The following is a 23,517-nucleotide window of genomic DNA, read 5'->3' on the forward strand; positions in this document are numbered from 1 at the left end:
AATGCTATGCATTTTTATATGTATTGCATTGTGTAATCTAATTCCTCTGGAAAACATGCATTCTAATTTCTGGCTCCAAAGCTGTGAGAAAACACTTTGAGGTTCTGATTGCTTAAGCAACCTAACAAAGAAGTAGGAGACATAATTAAAATTTGAAACCAGCCTAAGCTTTGAAACTATGAGTGGTGATGATTACCTTCTCCAAGTTATTATTAAATTAATGGCACATTTCTGAGAATTGTGAATGTTATTTCAATGGAAGTTTACAGATATGTGTCAAAATTTTTTCATCGTTTTTAAAAAAAATTTGTAATGAAATGAGAAAAGATCCAAAATGGCCATAGGTCTAAAATATTTTGCCCTCAGAAACTAAAGAAAATCTTTGCCACATCCTGCTCTAAGTTTTTCAGCCATAACTATTCTTAGATGGCTGATATTTTTTCTATTCCACATGGAAAAAGACTTCTCAGGCATTTGATGACCAAACGACAGGGAAAAAGTTATGATGTTGGTGGTGGAGTGTTCTGCTACAGGCATTTGAGAACCTCACAGAACTCTTAATATTCACTTTTAATTCATTCCACCAGGGAGGAAGGGTATGTGTTTTGGAGCCATTCATATATGGTTTCAAAATTTGACTCTGGCATTTACCTCTGTAAGAACTTGAGGAATTTACTTGGTCTCTCTGAGCTTTGGTATGTTTAGAATGAGGATGATACTAATAGATTCTACGTCATGATTGTTACTTGAATGAAGAAATATAAAGTGCATTTTAAATTCATTTGGTCCCTTAACATTGTCCCTTCCCTTGTTATCTTTTCAGAGTTTCTTCTTGAATGGCTCAAGGACTGAAGCATCCCACAGAATGATTCTACTGAATAACTCCCAGAAGCTGCTGGCTCTATACAAACCCTTGGCCTGGAGCATACCTGAGTCCCTGAAGGTGAGGGAACAGTGAGAGAGTCAGAGGCTTTGTGCATGTTTGTTTACCTTTCTGTGCTTTTACCTTTGTTCTTTTCATCAAGGAAATAGGAATAATATTAGTGCCTACCTCTTAAAGTTTTTGTGGACACTAAATAAATCCATACAATGTAAGTGCTAAGAGCATTGCCAAGTGCCCAGCTAGTGCACAGTAGCTCTTTGGTATCAGAAGGACACCTACCTGTGAGTTCTGCCTACTTGATGGTGACTTCATGTCAATCAGAAGGGTCCTAGAGATGCTGCTGATCTCACCATCACTGACTTGGTCACAGTACTGTCTGTTGACTTCTGTTTTTCTCTTTCTCTTCACATCCAGATCTCCATCTCTGAGGATCCGAGGCTCTCCTAGTCTTTCCATCCCTCCTTCAGGTGTACGGCTCTGTGTACCACATAAATCACAGGAACCCCTTCAATATGGAGGTGCTAGTGGACTCCTGGCCTGAGTATCAGATGGTTATTATCCAGCCTCAAAAGCAGGTAGGCACACAGATAGGGACGGGTGGACCAGGTTGGTCCAAAGGGCCTGAGGAACTGACCACTTGAGACACCAGGGCTGCTTTTATAGAGTGAAAGAAAATGTGAGTATTTTAAAAGACTCCTTAAGTACTTCGCACCTTGCAAGAGTGCCATGTGTTCCCACTCTTCCTGAAAAGCATAAGACTCATCTAGGAAAAGGGGTGGAGGGGGTAGAGGAAGAAAATGATAAGGCTGACACTCACAGACTAAGGGCCTTTTGAGGTGGCAGGGGTCACCTGCAGGGGCTGAGAGGAGGCAAATTTACAGGGAAAGTTGGGTGTCTGAGATATCAGAACAGTGACTTAGAAACAAAAACTAAAGCAGAAGTCTACCAGTAAAAATTTCCTCTCAGGGCCAGGCATGATGTCTTCTTCCTGTAATCCCAGCACTTCAGGAGGCCAAGGCAGGAGGATCACTTGAGCCCAGGAATTTGAGACCCACCTCTGCAACATAGGGAGACTTCATCTCCACACACACAGAAAAATAAATAAAAAATAAACAAAATTAGCAGGGCATGGTAGTGCACGTTTATTCTCCTAGCTGCTCAGGAGGCTGAGGTGGGAGTATGACTTGAGCCCCAGAAAGTCAAGGCTGCAGTGAGCCAACATCACACCACTGTACTCCAGCCTGGGCAACAGAGTGAGACTCTGTCTTAAACAAACAAACAAAAAAAACAAGAACCAGGAGGTTACTTTGCAGGAACCAGAGAAGGGAATCATAATTACTGTGTGTCAACTATTTGGAAGCAATTGTCTTGTTAGTGACTTATCATTAGAGCAATCTAACGAAGTGACCATTAATGTCTCCAAATTAGAGATAAGGAAATGACACTGAGAAATATTAAGTCATGTAGCTGCTGGATACCAGACGTTAAAGCATTGCCCAATCTGAATTAAAGTTCAATGGACTGACAGTAACCATAGGCCCTTCTCTGAGTTTCATCATGTGTTAAAATGGGAAAAATAACAGGACCTTCTTCAGAGGATTACACGAGGTTTAAATGAGATATTGTACATCAAAGACTTAGTACATAGCACATGATTTTAAATAGTATTTACCATAATTAGCCATTATGGTAATTGGAATAAACTATTAAGCTGAAATAGTAATACAAACCTGGGTCTATTTTTTTGCCCTAAAGACTTCCCCTTTTTGTATGTATTTTATGCACATCTGGTTAGTGAACTGAAGCCTCATTGCCAGCCCAACTTCATGCGGGTATAGGCGCTGAGCCTCCAGATAGTAATAAGCCACCCGAAGTCAAGACTAGTGTGCCAACTGGGTCAGGATTGGAATGCAGAAAGTGACAAAGTGACCCTAGATTGAGGAACAAAGGGGTAAAGGGGGTGAGAGCCAGGCTGAGCCTAACACCTTCCCTAAGGGTGATCTTTTGATTTCCTGGCTTCCTGACAATTTGGGATCGAAGATGAATGCTTAGTTTAATCCATGGTCCAAGTTCTTCAAAGTGTGATATGCTAAATAATTGTAGGAAGCCAAATAGTTCTTTTTACTTCACTAACTTTGTATTTATTATGTGTATTTTAGCATCGTAACTATAGCATCAAACCATAACTTCATATAAGCATTACTTTGAACACAGCTAGTTTTTATAAAGTGAGTCAATAAACAAAAATATTGAAATATAAAAGTTCCACAGGACACATATATAACCAAAAAAAAAAAAAAAGGAAAGAATGAAATATGCTGCAATTTACTTTGAATTACATTCACCTTGTCTGATTCCATAGTATACCATGTTTCGTGCAGTGTTGAAAGTCAATTTGATCTTGAATAATAACTTTTTAGGGTGGGAAACAGAATTTATCTAGAAAAAGTTATATTTTTGTTGGTTTTTAATCACAGTGATAATATATGCTGATTATACACGGGGAAATTTAACATGATTTTAAGAAGTTAATAACCTCTCACTTCCCCTCCCCTCCTCTCCTCATTTCCTACCCTTTGGGGTAATCAATGTCCTTGTGCATATTAACATACACTGATGATCTCTCCTGTCATCACTTTATTTATTTATTTATTTATTATACTTTAAGTTTTAGGGTACATGTGCACAACGTGCAGGTTAGTTACATAGGTATACATGTGCCATGTTGGTGTGCTGCACTCATTAACTCCTCATTTAACATTAGGTATATCTCCTAATGCTATCCCTCCCCCCTCCCCCCACCCCACAACAGTCCCCAGAGTGTGATGTTCCCCTTCCTGTGTCCATGTGTTCTCATTGTTCAATTCCCACCTATGAGTGAGAACACGTGGTGTTTGGTTTCTTGTGCCTGTGATAGTTTGCTGAGAATGATGGTTTCCAGCTTCATCCATGTCCCTACAAAGGACGAACTAGTTCAACCATTGTGGAAGTCAGTGTGGTGATTCCTCAGGGCTCTAGAACTAGAAATACCATTTGACCCAGCCATGCCATTACTGGGAATATATCCTGTCATCACTTTTTAATTTGCCTTTGACATGTAGGCATCCCTTTGGGAAAATCAATACAGCACTAATATATTCGTTTTAATAACTGTGGCATTCCACAGAGCCAATACAATGCTATTTAGTCACTCTTTCTTCTGCTGTTGGGTTCAAATTGTTCACACTTTGTTGCAAGTACAAACAATGCTTCAAAAAATGTCATCTTATACATATCTTTACATCCTGGAAACTTTTCTCAATACAATTGATTTCCAAAAGGGATATCTCCAAGTCAGAATTTATTTTATCATAAGTAAGCACTGCCAGATTACCTTCCCAAAGGATTCCAGTTTTATTTCCATTAGCAATGTGTGGAAGAATTGTTTCCCCACATTCTCACCCGCACTGAATGTTTTCCCTCTTTTAAGTTATGCCAAACTGGTGAGTGAAAGATGGCATCTTATTATAGATTTAATTTGCATTTCCATGACTAGTGATAGTCAACATATTGTATTTTCATACTTTTATCAGTAATTTGGGGTTTACTTCTGAACTGTTTGTATGGTTTGACCATGTTTACACTGGGGTTTTATGTCATTCTTAAAATTCTGTAAGTGTTTTGGATACTAGGAATACTAACATAAGGCATATGCTACAAATTTATTGCCCAATTTAGAATTATTTTCTATTTTATTGATGGAGATTTTGACATGAAGAAATTTTTAACTTTCCTGTAATCAAATATGTTATATTTTTCACTATGACTTCAGAGGTTTTGTTTTCTTTAGTTAATAATTAAGAAGATTTTTCCTACTCCAACATCATGCAAGTGTTTTCTTACTTTGTCTTACAGTGAGTTAATTTTTACTTTTGACATTTCAATCTTCATTCTATTTAAAATATGTTTTTGAATAGCATGAAATAACATTCTTTTATATTTTTCTTCCTTATGGCTGGCTAATTATGTTAGTACTATTTATTAAATAAGTCATTCCACTACTGAAACATAAATGTCTATTTTGTCATATCACCTTTACATATTTTTGTATCTATTTCTGTATTTGTTTCTAGTCTTTTCTTAAGCGATTTCATTGTTTTGTGGTAAATTTTAATATCTAATAAAGCAAATCACCCTTCACCAATACTTTTCTTACTTTCCTATTTCTTATACACTTAAGAGCCATATGAACAATAACTAATTTTCCCAGTTCCCCACCAACTACCCCAACTAACTATTGCAATTGTGGTTAGTATTGTCTGAAAGACGATTGTGAAAAGATTACTATTTTTGCGGTACTACATCTTGTCATCTAGAAATATGGTCTTTTTCTCACTTTTTTCAGTTTCTGTTCTATGCCATCTTGTAAAATTTAAGTGTTTTCCTGTAGTAAACTACGTGATTTTCCATTAAGTTTACTTTTCGGTATTTTATTTTATTTGTTAAGATTATTAAATTATTTTTCCTTTTCTATTTCTGAGAATTATTATTTTGTTATTGCTTTTCATCTGTATTTTTGATTTCCAAATATGTCACACTATTCTTTAAAATCCTGTTTGTGTAGGGTGTTATTTGTTTTTCTTTTTTGTCAAAGTCTCTTGGATTTTCTCAATGCATAATACTGTAATGTGCAAACAAAGTTATTTGCTGCTTCTTTGCCAATATTTGTAAGGGTTTTTAGTTTCTTGACTTATTGCATAATGTACAACCTAAGGAAACAATACCAACTAACAATAATAATATTTTTATACTTGTCTCATTCCTGATTTTAATAAAATAGCTATAACAACATATATCTAGAATTGCATTTGATTCTGTCTTTACATGTTTAGAGCATTTTCCTCTTGTGCATACTTTCATTGAACTTATATTTATAATGGAGAGTAAATTTTATATTCTTTCATTTTTGTCTTTTCTATTTGGCAACTTATATACTCATGTAATTTTTCCTCCTTTAATTTATCACACTAAAAGATCTTCCAATCAAAGCCATTCAAGCCTTTCTAAAACAAACTGTTCCTGTTCACATTTTTTTACCTTTTTTTTTTATTATACTTTAAGTTCTACGGTACATGTGCACAATGTGCAGGTTTGTTACATAGGTATACGTGTGCCATGTTGGCTTGCCGCACCCATCAACTTGTCATTTACTTTAGGTATTTCTCCTAATGCTACTCCTCCCCCAGCCCCCCAGCCACCCACCCCCTGAAAGGCCCTGATGTTCCCCATCCTGTGTCCAAGTGTTATCATTGTTCAATTCCCACCTAGGAGTGAGAACATGCAGTGTTTTTTTTCTGTCCTTGTGATTGTTTGCTGAGAATGATGGTTTCCAGCTTCATCCATGTCCCTGCAAAGGCCATGAACTCATTCTTTTTTATGGCTGCATAGTATTCCATGGTGTATATATGCTACATTTTCTTAATCCAGTCAAACATTGATGGATGTTTGGGTTGGTTCCAAGTCTTTGCTATTGTGAATACTGCCAAAATAAGCATGCGTGTGCATGTGTCTTTATAGCAGCATGGTTTATAATCCTTTGAGTATATACCCAGTTATGGCATCGCTGGGTCAAATGGTATTTCTAGTTCTCGATCTTTGAGAAATCACCAAACTGTCTTTCATAATGGTTGAACTAATTTACACTCCCACCCACAGTGTAAAAGCATTTGTATTTTTCCACAGCCTCTTCAGCATCTGTTGTTTCCTGACTTTTTAATGATCGCCATTCTAAATGGCGTGAGATGGTATCGCATCGTGGTTTTGATTTACATTTCTCTAATGACCAGTGATAATGAGCATTTTTTCATGTGTCTGTTGGCTGCATAAATACCTTCTTTGGAGAAGTGTCTGTTCAAATCTTTTGCCCAATTTTTATGAGGTTGTTTTTTCTTTTAAATTGGTTTAAGTTCCTTATAGATTCTGGATATTAGCCCTTTATCAGATGGGTAGATTGAAAAAATTTTCTCCCATTCTGTAGGTTGCTTGTTCACTCTGATGATAGTTTCTTTTGCTGTGCAGAAGCTCATTAGTTTAATTAGATCCCATTTGTCTGTTTTGGCTTTTGTTGCCATTGTTTTTGTGTTTTAGTCATGAAGTCTTTGCCTATGCCTATGTCCTGAATGGTATTGGCTATGTTTTCTTCTAAGGTTTGTATGCTATTAGGTCTTACATTTAAGTCTTTAAACCATCTTGAGTTAATTTTTGTATAAGGTGTAAGGAAGGGATCCACATTCAGCTTCCTACATATGGCTAGCCAGTTTTCCCACCACCATTTATGACATAGGGAATAGTTTCCCCATTTGTTGTCTTTGTAAGGTTTGTCAAAGATCAGATGGTTGAGATGTGTGGTGTTATTCCTGAGGCTAGGGTTTTGTTCCATTGGTCTGTATATCTGTTTTGGTACCATGCTGCTTTGATTACTGTAGCCTTGTAGTATTGTTTGAAATTAGGCAGCATGATACCTCCAGCTTTGTTCTTTTTGCTTAGGATTGTCTTGGCTATTCTTGCTCCTTTTTGGTTCCATATGAACTTCAGAGTAGTTTTTTCTAATTCAGTGAAGAAAGTCTTTGGTTCCTTGATGTGGATGGCACTGACTCTATAAATCACCTTAGGCAGTATGGCCATTTTCACAATATTGATTCTTTCTATCCATGGTCATGGAATGTTCTTCCATTTGTTTGTGTTATATTTTATTTCATGGAGCAGTGATTTGTAGTTCTTGAAGAGGTCCTTCACATCCCTTGTAAGTTGGATTTCTCAGTATTTTATTCTCTTTGTAGCAATTGTGATTGGGAGTTCACCCATGATTTGGCTCTCTGTTTGTCTCTTATTGGTGTAGAGGAATCCTTGTGAGTTTTGCACATTGATTTTGTACCCTGAGACTTTGCTGAAGTTGCTTATCAGCTTAAGGATATTTTGGGCTGAGACGATGGGGTTTTCTAAATATACAATCATGTCATCTGCAAACAGGTACAATTTGACTTCCTTTTTCCCTAATTGAATACCTTTCATTTCTTTCTCTTGCCTAATTGCCCTGGCCAGAACTTCCAACACTATGTTAAATAGGAGTGGTGAGAAAGAGCACCCTTGTCTTGTGTTGGTTTCCAAATGGAATGCTTCCAATTTTTGCCCATTCAGTAAGATATTGGCTCTGGGTTTGTCATAAATAGCTCTTATTATTTAGAGATACATTCAATCAATACCTAGTATATTGAGAGTTTTTATCATGAAAGGCTGTTGAATTTTGTTGAAGGCCATTTCTGCATCTATTGAGATAATCATGAGATTTTTGTCTTTGGTTCTGTTTATGTGATGGATTATGTTTATTGATTTGCATATGTTCAACCAGCCTTGCATCCAAAGTATGAAGCCAACTTGATCGTGGTGGATAAGCTTTTTAGTGTGCTGCTGGATTCGGTTCGCCAGCATTTTATTGAGGATATTTGCATCGATGTTCATCAGGGATATTGGTCTAAAATTCTCTTTATTTGTTGTGTCTCTGCCAGGCTTTGGTGTCAGGATGATGCTGGCCTCATAAAATGAGTTAGGGAGGATTCCCTCTTTTTCTATTGATTGGAATAGTTTCAGAAAGAATAGTACCAGCTCCTCTTTGTACTTCTTGTAGCATTCGGCTGTGAATCCCTCTGGTCCTGAACTTTTTTTGGTTGGTAGGCTATTAATTATTGCCGCAATTTGAGAACCTGTTATTGGTCAATTCAGAGATTCAACTTCTTCCTGGTTTAGTCTTGGGAGGGTGTATGGTTCCAGCAATACATGGATTTCTTCTAGATTTTGTACTTTATTTGCATAGAGGTGTTTATAGTATTCTCTGATGGTAGTTTCTATTTGTAGGATCGGTGGTGATATCCCCTTTATCATTTTTTATTGCATCTGTTTGATTCTTCTCTCTTTTCTTGCTGGTGGTCTAACAATTTTCTTGGTCATTTCAAAAAACCAGCTCCTAGATTCATTGACTTTTTTGAACGGTTTTTTGGGTCACTGTCTCCTTCAGTTCTGCGCTGATCTTAGTTATTTCTTCCCTTCTGCTAGCTTTTGAATTTGTTTCCTCTTGCTTCTCTAGTTCTTTCAGTTGTGATGTTAGGGTGTTGACTTTAGATCTTTCCTACTTTCTCTTGTGGACATTTGGTGCTATAAATTTCCCTCTACACACTACTTTAAATGTGTCCCAGAGTTTCTGGTACATTGTTTCCTTGTTCTCATTGATTTCAAAGAACATCTTTATTTCTGCCTTCATTTCGTTATTTACCCAGTAGTCATTCAGGAAAAGGTTTTTCAGTTTCCATGTAGTTGTGCAGTTTTGAGTGAGTTTCTTAATCCTGAGTTCTAATTTGATTGCGCTGTGGTCTGAGAGACAGTTTGTTGTGATTTCTATTCTTTTACATTTGCTGAGGAGTGTTTTATTTCCAATTATGTGGTCAATTTTAGAATAAGTGCGATGTGATGAGAAGAATGTATATTCTGTTGATTTGGGGTAGAGAGTTCTGTAGATGTCTATTAGGTCCACTTGGTGCAGAGCTGAGTTCAAATCCTGGATATCCTTGTTAACTTTCTGTCTCATTGATCTGTCTAATGTTGACAGTGGGGTGTTAAAGTCTCCCATTATTATTGTGTGGGAGTCTAAGTCTCTTTTTAGGACTCTAAGGACTTGCTTTATCAATCTGGGAGTTCCTGTGTTGGGCGCATATATATTTAGGATAGTTAGCTCTTCTTGTTGAATTGATCCCTTTACCATTATGTAATAGCCTTCTTTGTCTCTTTTGATCTTTGTTGGTTTAAAGTCTGTTTTATCAGAGACTAGGATTGCAAGCCCCGCTTTTTGTTGTTTTCCATTTGCTTGGTAGATCTTCCTCCATCCATTTATTTTGAGCCTATGTGTGTCTCTGCATGTGAGATGGGTCTCCTGAATACAGCAGATTGATGAGTCTTGACTCTTTATCCAATTTGCTAGTCTGTGTCTTTTAATTGGGACATTTAGCCCATTTACATTTAAGGTTAATATTGTTATGTGTGAAATTGATCCTGCCATTATAATGTTAGCTGATTAATTTGCCCGCTACTTGATGCAGTTTCTTTATAGCATCAGTGGTCTTTATAATTGGGCATGTTTTTTTCTGTGGCTGGTACCAGTTTTTCCTTTCCATGTTTAGTGCTTCCCTCAGGAGCTCTTAGGCCTTGTGGTAACAAAATCTCTTAGCATTTGCTTGTCTGTAAATGGTTTTATTTCTCCTTCACTTATGAATCTTAGTTTGGCTGGATATGAAATTCCAAGTTGAAAATTCTTTTCTTTAAGAATGTTGAATATCGGCCCCCACTCTCTTCTGGTTTGTAGGTTTTCTGCTGAGAGATCTGCTGTTAGTCTGATGGGCTTCCCTTTGTGGGTAATCCAACCTTTCTCTCTGGCTTCCCTTAACATTTTTTCTCATTTCAATCTTGGTGAATCTGACAATCATGTGTCTTGAGGTTGCTCTTCTCGAGGTTGCTCTTCTCAAGGAGTATCTTTGTAGTGTTCTCTGTATTTCCTGAATTTGGATGTTGGCTTGCCTTCCTAGGTTGGGGAAGTTCTCCTAGATAATATCGTGAAGAGTGTTTTCTAACTTGGCTCCATTCCCCCCCGTCACTTTCAGGTACACCAATCAAACGTAGATTTGGTCTTTTCACATAGTCTCATATTTATTGGAGGCTTGTTTGTTTCTTTTTACTCTCTTCTCTCACTTTGTCTTCTCACTTAATTCATTAATTTGATCTTCAATCACTGATATACTTTCTTCCACTTGATTAAATTGGCTATTGAAGCTTGTGAATGCATAAAGAAATTCTCGTGCCAAGGTTTTCAGCTCCATCAGGTCATTTAATGTCTTCTCTACACTCTTTATTCTAGTTAGCCATTCGTCTAACCTTTTTTAAATGTTCTTAGCTTCGTTTCAGTGGGTCAGAAGATGCTCCTTTAGCTCGGAGAAGTTTATTATTACCGACCTTCTGAAGCCTACTTCTGTCAACTCGTCAAAGTCATTCTCTGTCCAGTTTTGTTCCATTGCTGGCAAGGAGCTACAATCCTTTGGAGGTGAAAAGGTGCTCCAGATTTTGGAATTTTCAGCTTTTCTGTTCTGGTTTCTCTCCATCTTTGTGGTTTTATCTACCTTTGGTCTTTGATGTTGGTGATCTACAGATGGGGCTTTGCTGTGGATGTCCTTTTTGTTGATGTTGATGCTATTCCTTTCTGTTTGTTAGTTTTCCTTCTAAAAGTCAGGCCCTTCAGCTGCATGTCTGTTGGAGTTTGCTGGTAGTCCCTCTATACCCTTTTTGCCTGGGTATCACCAGTGGAGCTGGCAGAACAGCAAATAGTGTAGAACAGCAAATATTGCTGCCTGATCCTTCCTCTGAAAGTTTCATCCCAGAGGGGCAACCTCCTGTATGAGGTGTCTGTCAGCCCCTACTGGGAGGTGTCTCCCAGTCAGGCTACATGGGGGTCAGGGACCCACTTTATGAGGCAGTCTGTCTGTTTTCAGAGCTCAAACACCATGCTGGAAGAACCACTGCTCTCTTCAAAGCTGTCAGACAGAGACATTTAAGACTGCAGAAGTTGTCTGCTGACTTTTGTTCAGCTACGCCCTGCCCACAAAGGTGGAGTCTATAGAGGACATAGGCCTTGTTGAGCTGTGGTGGGATCCGCCCAGTTGAAGCTACTTGGCCACTTTGTTTACCTACTCAAGCCTCAGCAATGGCGGATGCACCTCCTCCTGTCAGACTGCAGCCTTGCAGGTTGATCTCAGACTACTGCACTGGCAGCGAAAAAGGCTCCATTGGTGTGAGACCTGCTGAGTCAGGTACGGGAGGGAATCTCAAGGACTGCTGGTTGCTAAGACGGTCAAAAAGTGCAGCATTTGGGCAGAAGTGTACCATTTTCCCAGGTGGAGTCTGTCATGGCTTCCCTTGGCTAGGAAACAGAAATACCCCAACCCCTTCTGCTTCCTGGGTGAGGCAACGCCCCATGCTGATTTGGCTCTCCCTCAATGGGCTGCGCCCACTGTCCAACCTGTCCCTATGAGATAAACCAGGTATCTCATTTGGAAATGCAGAAATCACTCATCTTCTGCATCTAACTTGCTGAGAGCTGCAGACTGGAGGTGTTCCTATTTGGCCATCTTGGAAGTGCTCACGTTCTTCTGATATACTACTGAATATTTTATGCAGAATTTTTATATATGTATTCATAAGAGAATATGGTCAATAAGTCTCTTTTTGTTATTTTTTTAACAGATTTGGCATTAGGAACTTTTCTCCTGTTTCCAAAGCTTAATATTAAAATTATGTGTTTGTTTTGGCTCGTGTACAATTTAAATGAAAAATAATGTGATTTTGGCTACTTCTTATTTTTTAATTTTAATTTTTTTCTTTAGATACAAGTGGTCCATATGCAGATTTTTTACATGTGAATATTGCATGATGCTGAATTTTGGCGTACGGACAGATCCCATCTGCCTGGTACTGAGCATAGTACCCAGTAGTTTTCTAACCAGCCCCTCTGTCTCTACCCTCTAGTAGCCCACAGCATCTATTGTTCCCACATTTATGTCCATGTATGATCAATGCTTAGCTGTCAGTTATGAGTGAGAACATGTGGTATTTGGTTTTCTGTTACAGGATTAATTTGCTTAGGATTATTGGACTGTGGAAAGTAGTCTGGAAATTTCTTAGAGAAATTAAAACAAAGTTACCATTCAACCAAACAATGCCATTAGTAGGTAAATAGCCAAAAGAAAATGAATGATTCTACCCAAATGACACATGCATTTGTATATTCATTGCTGCACTGTTCACAATATGAAAGAAATGGAATCAACCCAGATGCCCATCAATTGTAGACTGGATTAAAAAAACGTGGTATATATATTCCTGTGGAATACTACAGAGCAACAGAAAATAATAAAATATTGTCCTTTGTAGCAACATGGGTGGAGCTGGAGGCCATAATCCTTGTCCAATTTTTAAACGGTAGATTTTAAATTTAATTTCTCATATTTTATAATAGTTTGTTGAGGTTTTCTATGTTTTTGAAAGTCAATTTTGATAGTTTATTTTTGAGGGATAACATCCATTTCTTTTATCAATAAATACGTTGCCTTTGAGTAGTATATAATCCTCTATTATAATTCTTTTGTTCTTTTCTCTGTTTGCATTCTCATCTCTCATACTCTACGCTTATGTTTTTATTTTTGCTTTTTCTCTGTCTCTCGTATTTCCTTAAAATACCTTACCAGAAGTTTATCCCTCTCTCTCTTCTCTTTCTGTTTTTGCCACTTAAAAATGAACTCTGGTTTTTATATATCCTTTACACTATGTCTTGTTTTCCATTTCATTATAGGTAGCTTTCATTTTTATAGATAGGTCCATTTGTTTTCTTCTAGTTTACTTTGATAATCTTTTTATAATTCCTTGAATATTTACTTGGCTATTTTCAGTCATTTTTCAAAATCTGGTCTTTTAAAACATCTACTATTTTAAATTCACGGAAGTTTTGGTTTCGGCCATATTCAGGAACTTCCATTCATAAGAACACTCACAAATTCTTGAAGTTTTCTTTAAAATTAGTCACACTATTTTCTCTTTTTTCTAAAATAATATTCACTGCTAAAACTCTCATATTTATTGTTTATATTTCACCCAAGAAACAGAAATTCATCTTCCCATGAAGTTTGTGGCTTGCCAGAAGGTGATCACCAGTCTATTTTTTTCAAACCCATAAGTCTAACACCACATAAATTACCCAGAGTGCTGCCAAAATTTCAGCTATTTCATTCTATTTTGTGGGCTTCTGGCTTTAAACACAGTGTCACTCTTTGAATAGGCTAATATCCTGTAGGCTTGGGAAAAGGCTGTGTCTCACTAATGTTTATATTCACTAAAGTATCTTGCCCAAGCCCTGGACACTAGATTCTAGGACACTGTAGATTCTAGGTGTCTGGTGAAACAGTAGGCACTAAAATTTAGATAATTCACAGTTAAATTTATTTTGAGCCAAGTTTAAGGACTTAATCCTAGAGATACAGCCTCAGTACATCCCAGGATGTGTCACACAGGAGGTTACGTGGGGGCACAGTATATATAACAGGGGGATACCTGTGGCCCAGGAGGTGAGAAAAGCAGGGAGAGAAGCAACTGTTGCAATCTGATTCTGCTGGGTTCTCGGTGATGCTATATATAAAATAAAGTAAGTGTGCAATTGAGTGAGTAGGGAGAAAGGTGAGGCATCTTAAGGCCTGGAGGAAGGTGGCTGATTTAATCCTGTCTTCTTTCTGGATCTGATAAGCAGTTTTATAACCAGTACCTGTCAGTGAAATATTTAACAAACTCCAGTTACGCAGGCAAGAGGTCAGCAGTAGCTTATACGCCTAGGTTTTATTATCCGTGTGCCCACCTGCAGCCATCATGGGCCACTGGTAAAATTTTCTTTTGAACTTTCATTTTTCTGATAATTGCAATCAGTGAGAGGTGAAGAAAAAGTTCAATTGAATGATCTGAACTTTCACCATCCTAAACAGGAGATGACTGATGACGTGGATTCATACACAAATGTATATTGTATGTTCTCCAAAAAGACTAAAAAAATCACAAGAAGTTTTGAAATATGTGAGATCATAAACTGGAAACAGATACTCCAAATCCATGATAACGAGTCTGAAGAAATGGGCAAGCAGCTGTTCTTCTCAAATTGAGTCATCAACTAATATTATTAGCATCACCTGAGAGCTCAATAGAAATGTAAATTTACAAAAACTCTGGGGACTGGGAGAAGTAGAGCAATCTGTGGTGTGACAAAGACTCCAGCAGATTGTGGTGTAAACTCAAGTTTGATAACGACTAAGCATTGATGTATTAATCAGGTGGGAGCAGTGTAAGTAGAGAACTCCATGTCTGACAATACTGCTTTCTTGGCTTTCTTCCCAGGTCTTCAAGAAAGTTTAGGTGAGAGGATAAGAGTGGCTGCATTTTCAAAGTCACTGAAGGTAGAGCAATCAAGAGCAGTCCTCTTTATTATGGAGAATATCCTGAAGTTCCATGACTCCAATAAAAGCAAGCTGGAAGCTGAGCTGAGTCAGGCCACCCAGATGATGAATTTGAGAGACAAAAACATGTGCTGATCATTTATAATTGCTATTCCTTGTACATTTTTGTTATTTACATAAGTGAGTTTTGGAATGAAAAGAGGATGAATTCATTCTTTGGGATGAATAAAAGTTGTCAATGGTCAAAATACACAGATTTGCAATGGTGGGTCATTAGTCAAGAAGAGTCCCTGGGATCTCTAGAATGTGACGGCACCCAGAAATTACAGGGGTGAGGATGAATGTTGTTGTCGTTCTTTTTGTTTTCTACTGTGAAACTCCCAACTTTAAGAATGCCCTGTTGCTTGTCTCTTATTCAGGGCTGGTAAATGATAACTGGAGGTGCGGGAAGAATGAGAGGAGCCGGCGTTACATCAAGCGCTGTATAGGAGGCCTGCCAGCAGCCTATATGCTGGGTCCAGATGGGGCTCCGGTATCATGATTAACCTTGGACTCTTCTTGTGATGTAGGAATAGCCTACAGCATGGAAAAATACCAAAGGACAGGCGACATGGCACGGGTGATCATGGGATTCATGAAATATCTGCATCAGAATAATAGTCCATTTTACTTCTCTTTTCTAGAAGTAAATGATGACTCCCACAGATTTGTGGGGCAGTTCTGTTCCTTTGAGGCCACCTGTGAGTACCACCAATGGACCTGATACCCAGACAATCTAGTTCCATTTTAGACAATGAAGCTACTTAGCTATGTTGTGCAAGCCATCTCTTAATATATCCGTAGAAGAAACCATAGAATAAGTTTCTTCACTTACAAATGTTTATTCGGCATTTATGATATGCCAGGAGCTTTTCTAACATAGAGACTTGATGTTAGAAGACACAGCCATGCTCTTGTGGAACTTACAATCCAGGCTGGAGGCAGGGGAGGGTATAGTCTTTAAATATGCATAAGTGTTGTAGGGAAGGAACGGGGTTAGCAGTAAACATGTAACTAGAAAGCCAGGCTCAGTTCTTACCTCTTGGAATCAGAACTCTTTATGAAATGTGGTTGACAGAATCTGCTATCTGGAAGATAAATGAAGGACTTTAATAAAATTATCATTAGAATATACCTAATCTATATGGATACTTTATTGCAAATAAATAACCCTGATATATATGAATTTATGAGGCAATGGCTACACTAAAGAATGGAATCAGTCTCTTTGTTTAGTGACTAGCAAGGTATCAAAGTAAAGTCTCAGACAAATGGCTTTCCTAGGCTACCTTTCATCACTGTTATGCAGAAAAGGAAATCTAGAGAATCAAGTGGACTGGCCTTGGGGCCTCTGCTATGGAAATGACATTTGTTGTGCCTCCTTTCTCCTACTCTTTCTCACTTCCTCATCATTATTGAAGCATGGCACAGGGCAAGGTGTTGCATGTGAATCTGGTTATAAGTTCAGCATTTAGTGTTTGCCACTGCTATCTTAAAGGGTCACGGGCATTCCAGGGGAAGTGACCACTAAGGTGAGGACTGGAGAGTGAGTAGGAGTGAGCCAGACAAAAAAAGTGGAAAATCTAGATGATGGAAAGGACACGTGCCATGCACTATCATTAGAACTTTCTATTTGAGCACTTATATTACAATTCTGAATCCCTGATCTTAAAAACAATTACATTTCATGATCAAAAGGTGGCCTCCTTTGGCTCTGATCTTCCACTCTGCCATTCATATTTGCCATTGGAACTCTGCTAACATGGTGAAACCCCGTCTCTACTATAAATACAAAAATTAGCTGGGAATGGTTGTACATGCCTGCAATCCCAGCTACTTGGGAGGCTGAGGCAGGAGAATTACTTGAACTGGGACCTGGGAAGCACAGGTTGCAGTGAGCCAAGTTCACATCACTGTACTCCACCCTGGGCTACAGAGTGAGACTCTGTCTCAAAAAAAAAAAAAAAAAAAAAAGAAAGAAAGAAAGAAAGAAAGAAAGAAAAAAAAATTGGAAGGCAGAAGGAAATGTGAGTGCAGAAGAGAAGAATGTGATGCAATGATGATGAAAGCAGAGAGATAAAACATGATGTGATTCAGAGACCCAAGCTAAGGAGTGAGGATAGCCTCTATGATCTGGAAAAGGCAAGGGAGTTGATTTACCCACGTTGCCTCCAGAAAGAGCTGGCCCTGCCAATATGTCGGTTTTAGCCCCATAAATCCTATTCTGAACTTCTGACTGCCATGAATATAACACATTGTGTTGCTTTAAGTAATCATATTTATCATAATTTGTTATAATGAGGAAAGAAAACTAATACATCATAGACATAAAAATCATCTTGAAAATTTAAAGTGAAGCTTTAAATTTGCAACTCAACCTAGCAACCCCTTGTGATAAAAAGCAAGTAAGAAAACCAAATTTTCACTCATAGCCACAAAATTTAATTTAGCTGAGCATCTCAAAGCTCCTCAGAGGGTACTCAGAATAAAAAGCAATTTTTTTTCACAAAGAAGTCATCTTCATTTAAGAAAGTGTTGCTATGAAGGGTTATGTTGACACTAATGATTGGCATTGGGTGATTTTAATTCTGAGATGTCTGTCACCATAAATGAAATTATGAGACCATAGGATTGAGCTTCTAATTTTCTGTAAGAATACAGAGGAGGAGGAGCGTAAAAATGTTAAGGGTGAGCTTAAATAGTACCCAGATCCTGGATAGTCAGGTGTCTTTTGTGCTAATGTACATCACCATATTTGCGTTTGAATTAATGATTTTCTACTGATAAGATTTGAAATGGACAGTAGAACTAATCAACAATATTTCTTGGGGGTGCATTTCCACTGATGCCAGCCACAAGGTCAAATCTTAAACCCAACATTTTTCAGTGTCTGTAGGATTTTCTCATTATTATCTGCCACATGAGCATAAAATGGGATTTCTTTCTGAGAAAGATACTTTTCAAGATGATAACCAATTTGCGACATGTTGCCTTGGTGTCTGTATTTGGGGACAGTATAACCCATTCTCAGCTCACAGGACTGTCCCATCACAAGCCAAGAGACAAGCTGTGCCTCTGGACCCAGCACACCAAATCCTAGAAAATCCTGGATGCAGCGTTCAATATATTTAAAGCTCCTCTCATTTTTCCCAAAGGCCCAGTGTTCATTTACAAGACCTGCATGTGAAACACCTAAGAACATGTTTGAAAAGTTTCCTTCCCTATGAAGAAAAAAAAATTACCTTTATTCAGCCAATATTATCAGACACTGAAATTGCAATAACACCATTCCTTTCCTTAAGGATCCTACAGCCCAGAGGAGGCAATAGCTGTATAACAACTACCTTTTCCATTCCTGCTTCAAAATGTTTCCAAATAATTGGTGGGGGAACACTGTGTTTTATGGTGTATTTAATAGCAGACAGATAACATGATATGTTATAGGACATCTCAAAATGTCCCGTTAAGTATCCTAAGGAAGAAAATGAACACATGTCTTTAAAAGAGTGAGGATATAGACCAGAGAAGCCCTCGACATGGCTGAATTTACTTGAAAGATGCATGTATGAAACCATGTGCATTTTGAGTTCTACTCCACAAAATATCTAAATATACAAGATAGCAATTCATTGAACAGATATTCCAATTAAACATATTTTACAGGAAGATGAGAACAATGCTGATCTTACATCTTCATCTGTCTCAAAGCCTGTCATCACATACACAGAAAAGCAGTTTAAGAAGCTGCAATATAGGAAAAAGAATACTAAATTTTTGGTGCTAACCTTTGGGATTCTAATCCTGATTATTTTCTTTTGGAAAAGTTATGTAAGACTCAGTTTTCTTGTTTGTAAAATTATAGTAATATCCTCTGTAAATATGGAAATAGTGAAAGAGAGAAGATCTCCAGGAATTTTTGCCCCTCTCCAGGGAGGAAGACTTTTGAGAAGTTTGTCAGTTTCAGAGTCACTTCATGTTTGCCAGTGGGTGGGTAACAGAACGCTAAGTTTTCTATGGGTGATGCTTTGTTTTTGCTCACTTCCATGCCTAACCTGATCCTGGGCTTGCTTCCTGAAAGATCTCAAGTACGCTTTCCTGCACCCCTCTCCCGTGGACAGCCAAACCTAGAATGGCAAGATATAAAGATATCCATGTGTAGGCTTAGAGGAATCACCTTAGGGCAGGTACTTCATGCCAGACTTCCAGAGTTATACTACTAAATATTATTTAATCCCCATTTATCATTGTTCCCTGTGTATATGTTCCCCTTAACAATCTCATGGGAACACTGGTGGGGCAAAGCAGAATTTGAAGACTGTTAACTTTTCTGGCTAAATCAAACATATCTGTGAATGTGTGTTTAAATTCTATTTATTTTTTCAATTAGTAACAAAATTATAAAGCATAAATGGATTACTAGAGGAAAGCAAATCTCTCTTCTTTCTCTGATCTCCTATTACTCAATTACTTTCTCTAGAAGCAACCACTAATACCAATATATTTTGTACAAGTTTCCCATAAATCTATGCAATTTTAGATATGTACATATATTTGTTTATTTTCACAAATGGTAGCATACTATATACATTGTTCTATCCACCTCATGTTTTTTTACATAGCAAACTATTTTGGAAATATTTTCTAATCTGTCATGTAGAGCTGCTTCATTCTTTGTAATGGCTTCATAGTATTCTAATGTTTTAATGTACCATAATAATTTTTTGTATTTCCCCATTACTGGATGTTTAGGTTGTTTCATAAGTTATGATATCACACATTAAATTTATGAAAATCTTACCATCCAGTTTAGAAATATCATTCATTTATTATGCATAGTCTTTGACTCAACAGTTTTAATTCTGGTAATTCATCTTTCAGAAATATTTATACAACTGTTCAATAATCTATTTATGATGATATTCATTTAAGAAGGTGCCGTAAATTATGTGTACATATTGCAAAAATAAATACATAACTCATATGGAGTACTAAAAGCATACATATCAGTGTCAAAATTATTTACACCTAGCAGGGGAACCCAAGAGGACAGATTTCATTTTTCACTTTGGATGCTTATATACTTTCTATAAGCATGTAGCATTTTGTAAGATATAAATAGTTTCAGTAAACATTTTTTGATGCCACCATGATGTCCATTCCCCTCTCCGAAGGACTCCTGTGAGCCTTAAGTGAAATAATATGCATAAAGACCTTGTCTAATGAAGGCTCTGTTCATGCTCAGCACACAGTTCCTAACGTGACGCCCTTTCTTTACCCATGCAATTTTGTAGCCCATCATAATTTAGTCTCAAATTCTACTCTTCCAAGTACAGCCTTTGTGGCAACTCAATAATTCTATCAAGGAATTTGGGAAGCAAAACATAAAATCTCACTTCTTATCTACGCCCATTTTAAATAACCCCATATTGTCATTACTTGCAGTCTTGTGTTTCTTTGGTAATTCCGGTATAAAGAGCATGGTTTTCATGTAATCTACCTGCACTGATTTTGAAGTTGCAGCCTCTCTTATTGCTTCATCCAAGCCCTCCTGTCAACCTGGAGAGAGGAGAAAGACAGGTACTGCTTTATACCTTCCATATCAGCTAGGAATAAACCATGCATCTTTTCTTTTAACTCAGACTACTTAGATTGGATCTGGAAAGTTTGCTCCCAGTTGATAACCTCGGAGCATGACCTCCTCTAAGTTGTCAGGAGCTTTGGTGAAGATGTGGTAAGAGTTGGTGTAATGATCCCAGTCATTTTTTATCTCCTGATACAACAAATATCATACATAGCCCTACAATTACAAAATGCTCTTGCATAGGCCTAGAGTACTAGAGATTCACTTGTTTGAAACATTCTGTTTTTCTAAGATAGGTGTAGAAAATGGCCTTGCAGTCGCTCCAGGAATAACTCACTATTTATACACTGAAGATAGTTTCTTTCTTTTAGGGCATTAAAGTGAGCTGCCCTTGAGAGGGTGAGTAAATAGCTCCATTGTCTCGAATGGGAAGTACCAAAATGGTGTATGTTAAGGTTTTAAAAGAGAAGGTGCCTAAGGTATGGAAAAAATATAAGAAACAGGTTTGGCAAGGCTCCGGGTTTTTGGCAAGGTGACACCTGAGCTAATCCTAACCCAGGACTCTGAGGCTGGCTCAGTGATTAGCTCTTGGAGTACATGTGAATAGATAAACTTTTGGAAAGAACTATCATTCCAGAGCCAGAGTAGTACCTAGAATAGACAGCTCGGTCTGGCTCTACATGTCTGCCTACCCTCTGCTGATGACACTTCCACTTGAGAGTCCTTGCAGGTGAAAACACTTCTTAATCACTTTCAGCCATAGAATCTAGGTTGGGATGTAGTCCTATGATCAGAATCTTGATGGAATAGATTAACTGCTTGGAATCCTAATTTTATTTACACATCCAGGGTTATTGATCACCAGATCTAAGTTCAAGCCTTATCTCACTGCCCTACCCTCTCTCCCAAACAGCCCTTCCAAAACCTGCATACATCAACAGTGTCAACATTCTTCTCACCATCTCTCAGTTTCAGTTCCCTCATTGCCACACAGAGAATGTCTGGAGAGTGACTGCCCTGGTATTCAATAACTATTGCTCCTACCTGGTTCTGAGGCTGAGTAATGATGATCTGGTAATCTGTCCAGGCATCTACCATCACCTCCATTTTGAATGGGTTTTTATGTTTTATGTTGAAAATGGTGCTGTATGCCTATAACGCAACAGAACAAAACAGTAGGGGATGAAGTTTTTCTCCAATGTAAAGTCTTATATGAGGCATGGGAAATAAGGACAAGAAGTCTAGGAGGACTTAGGATGGGGCCAGTGCTTCCAAGGTGGCTCATTGTGCTACTCATTGAGAGTTATGTTGCAAAAGGGACCAATAAGCATCCACAAAAATCCATGTTAACACCCGAATCATTAGGAACTGGCTTCCCTTATATTCATTCATTTTTAAAAAATTCATGCCATTTCACATTGTAAATGTGAAATGTGTGTAAAGTTCACATTGTAAATGTGTAGCAGATCTTTAATGGCTCGGTCAACACAAAATATTGGCTACAATCAATTACAGGTGGCAATATATCCTGAAAGATTAAAATTAGAAAAAAAAGGTCCAGAACCATCAGGGCCGTTTGGGGCTAAAACCAGGATGGCCACCTCCTCCTCAGCCGAGTGAGTGCTGGAGGAGGGAGCCTGAAACTAGGCTCACTGTGACTCATTTGTGGCACCCATTATTGCCCAACCTGCAGTTCACTGTGGTGAAGGAGCAATTCAGACTCACCCTGCAGCATCCCATCTGGGTCAAACAGTGGCTGGTCCCTAAGGAATAGTTGGGGGCGCTACATAAAATAGTTTAAAAACTATTGTAAAAAGGACATGTTTCACCAATGTTCTTTCCTTAGATTCTCCAGTGTTTTTAATTCATAAAAATTCCAGCCGATGGGGCATGCTGACCAACTTAAGAGCTGTCAATGCAGTAATTCAACCCCTGTGGGGCTCTCCCAACTGGGTTGCCCTCTCTGGCCATAATCCCCAAAGATTTGCCTTTAATTATAATTCATCTGAAGGATTGCTTTTTTACCGCTCCTCTGGCAAAACCGGATTTTGAAAAATTTGCTTTTACTATATCAGCCATAAATAATAAAGAACCAGCCACCAGGTTTCAGTGGAAAGTGTTGCCTCAGGGAAGGCTTAATAGTCCAACTATTTGTCAGACTTTTGTAGCTCAAGCTCTTCAACCAGTTAGAGACAAATTTTCAGACTATTATATCATTCATTATGTTGATGATATTTTGTGTGCTGCAAAAACCAGAGACAAATTAATTGACTGTTACACATTTCTGCAAACAGAGGTTTAAAACACAGGGCTGACAATAGCATCTGATAAGATTGAGACCTCTACTCCTTTTCATTATTTCAGAATGCAGGTAGAGGAAAGGAAAATTAAACCACAAAAAATAGAAATAAGAAAAGACACATTAAAAACATTAAATGACTTTCAAAAATTGCTAGGAGATATTAATTGGATTTGGCCAACTCTAGGCATCCCTACTTATGCCATGTCAAATTTGTTCTCTGTCTTGAGAGGGGATCCAGAATTGAATAGTAAAAGAACATTAACTCCAGAGACAACTAAAGAAATTGAATTAGTTGAAGAAAAAATTCAGTGAGCACAAGTAAATAGAATACATCCCTTGGCCCAACTCCAACTTTTGATTTTTGCTACTGCGCATTCTCCAACAGCCGCTATCGTTCAAAACGCAGGTCTTGTGGAGTGGTCCTTCCTTCCTCACAGTACAATTAATACTTTTACATTGTACTGGGATGAAATAGCTACATTAATTGGTCAGGCAAGATTACGAATACTGAAATTGTGTGGAAGTGACCCAGAAAAAATCATTCTTTCTTTAATCAAGAAACAGGTTAGAAAAGCCTTTATCAATTCTACTTCATGGTAGATTGGTCTTGCTAATTTTGTGGAAATTATTGACAATCATTACCCAAAAA

General features: G+C 37.9%; 2 pseudogenes; one reads left to right on the forward strand and one right to left on the reverse strand.

The window, feature by feature from the left end:
- The first annotated feature begins 865 nt into the window (after positions 1-865).
- Positions 866-15,736, forward strand: LOC101128288 (glycine N-acyltransferase-like protein 1; annotated as a pseudogene).
- Positions 15,737-17,797: 2,061 nt separating this feature from the next.
- On the reverse strand, positions 17,798-21,958 carry LOC101127915 (glycine N-acyltransferase-like protein 2; annotated as a pseudogene).
- Positions 21,959-23,517: the final 1,559 nt, after the last annotated feature.

This window comes from Gorilla gorilla, chromosome 9 (genome assembly GCF_029281585.2).
Source record: "Gorilla gorilla gorilla isolate KB3781 chromosome 9, NHGRI_mGorGor1-v2.1_pri, whole genome shotgun sequence".
Classification (NCBI taxonomy): Eukaryota; Metazoa; Chordata; class Mammalia; order Primates; family Hominidae; genus Gorilla; species Gorilla gorilla.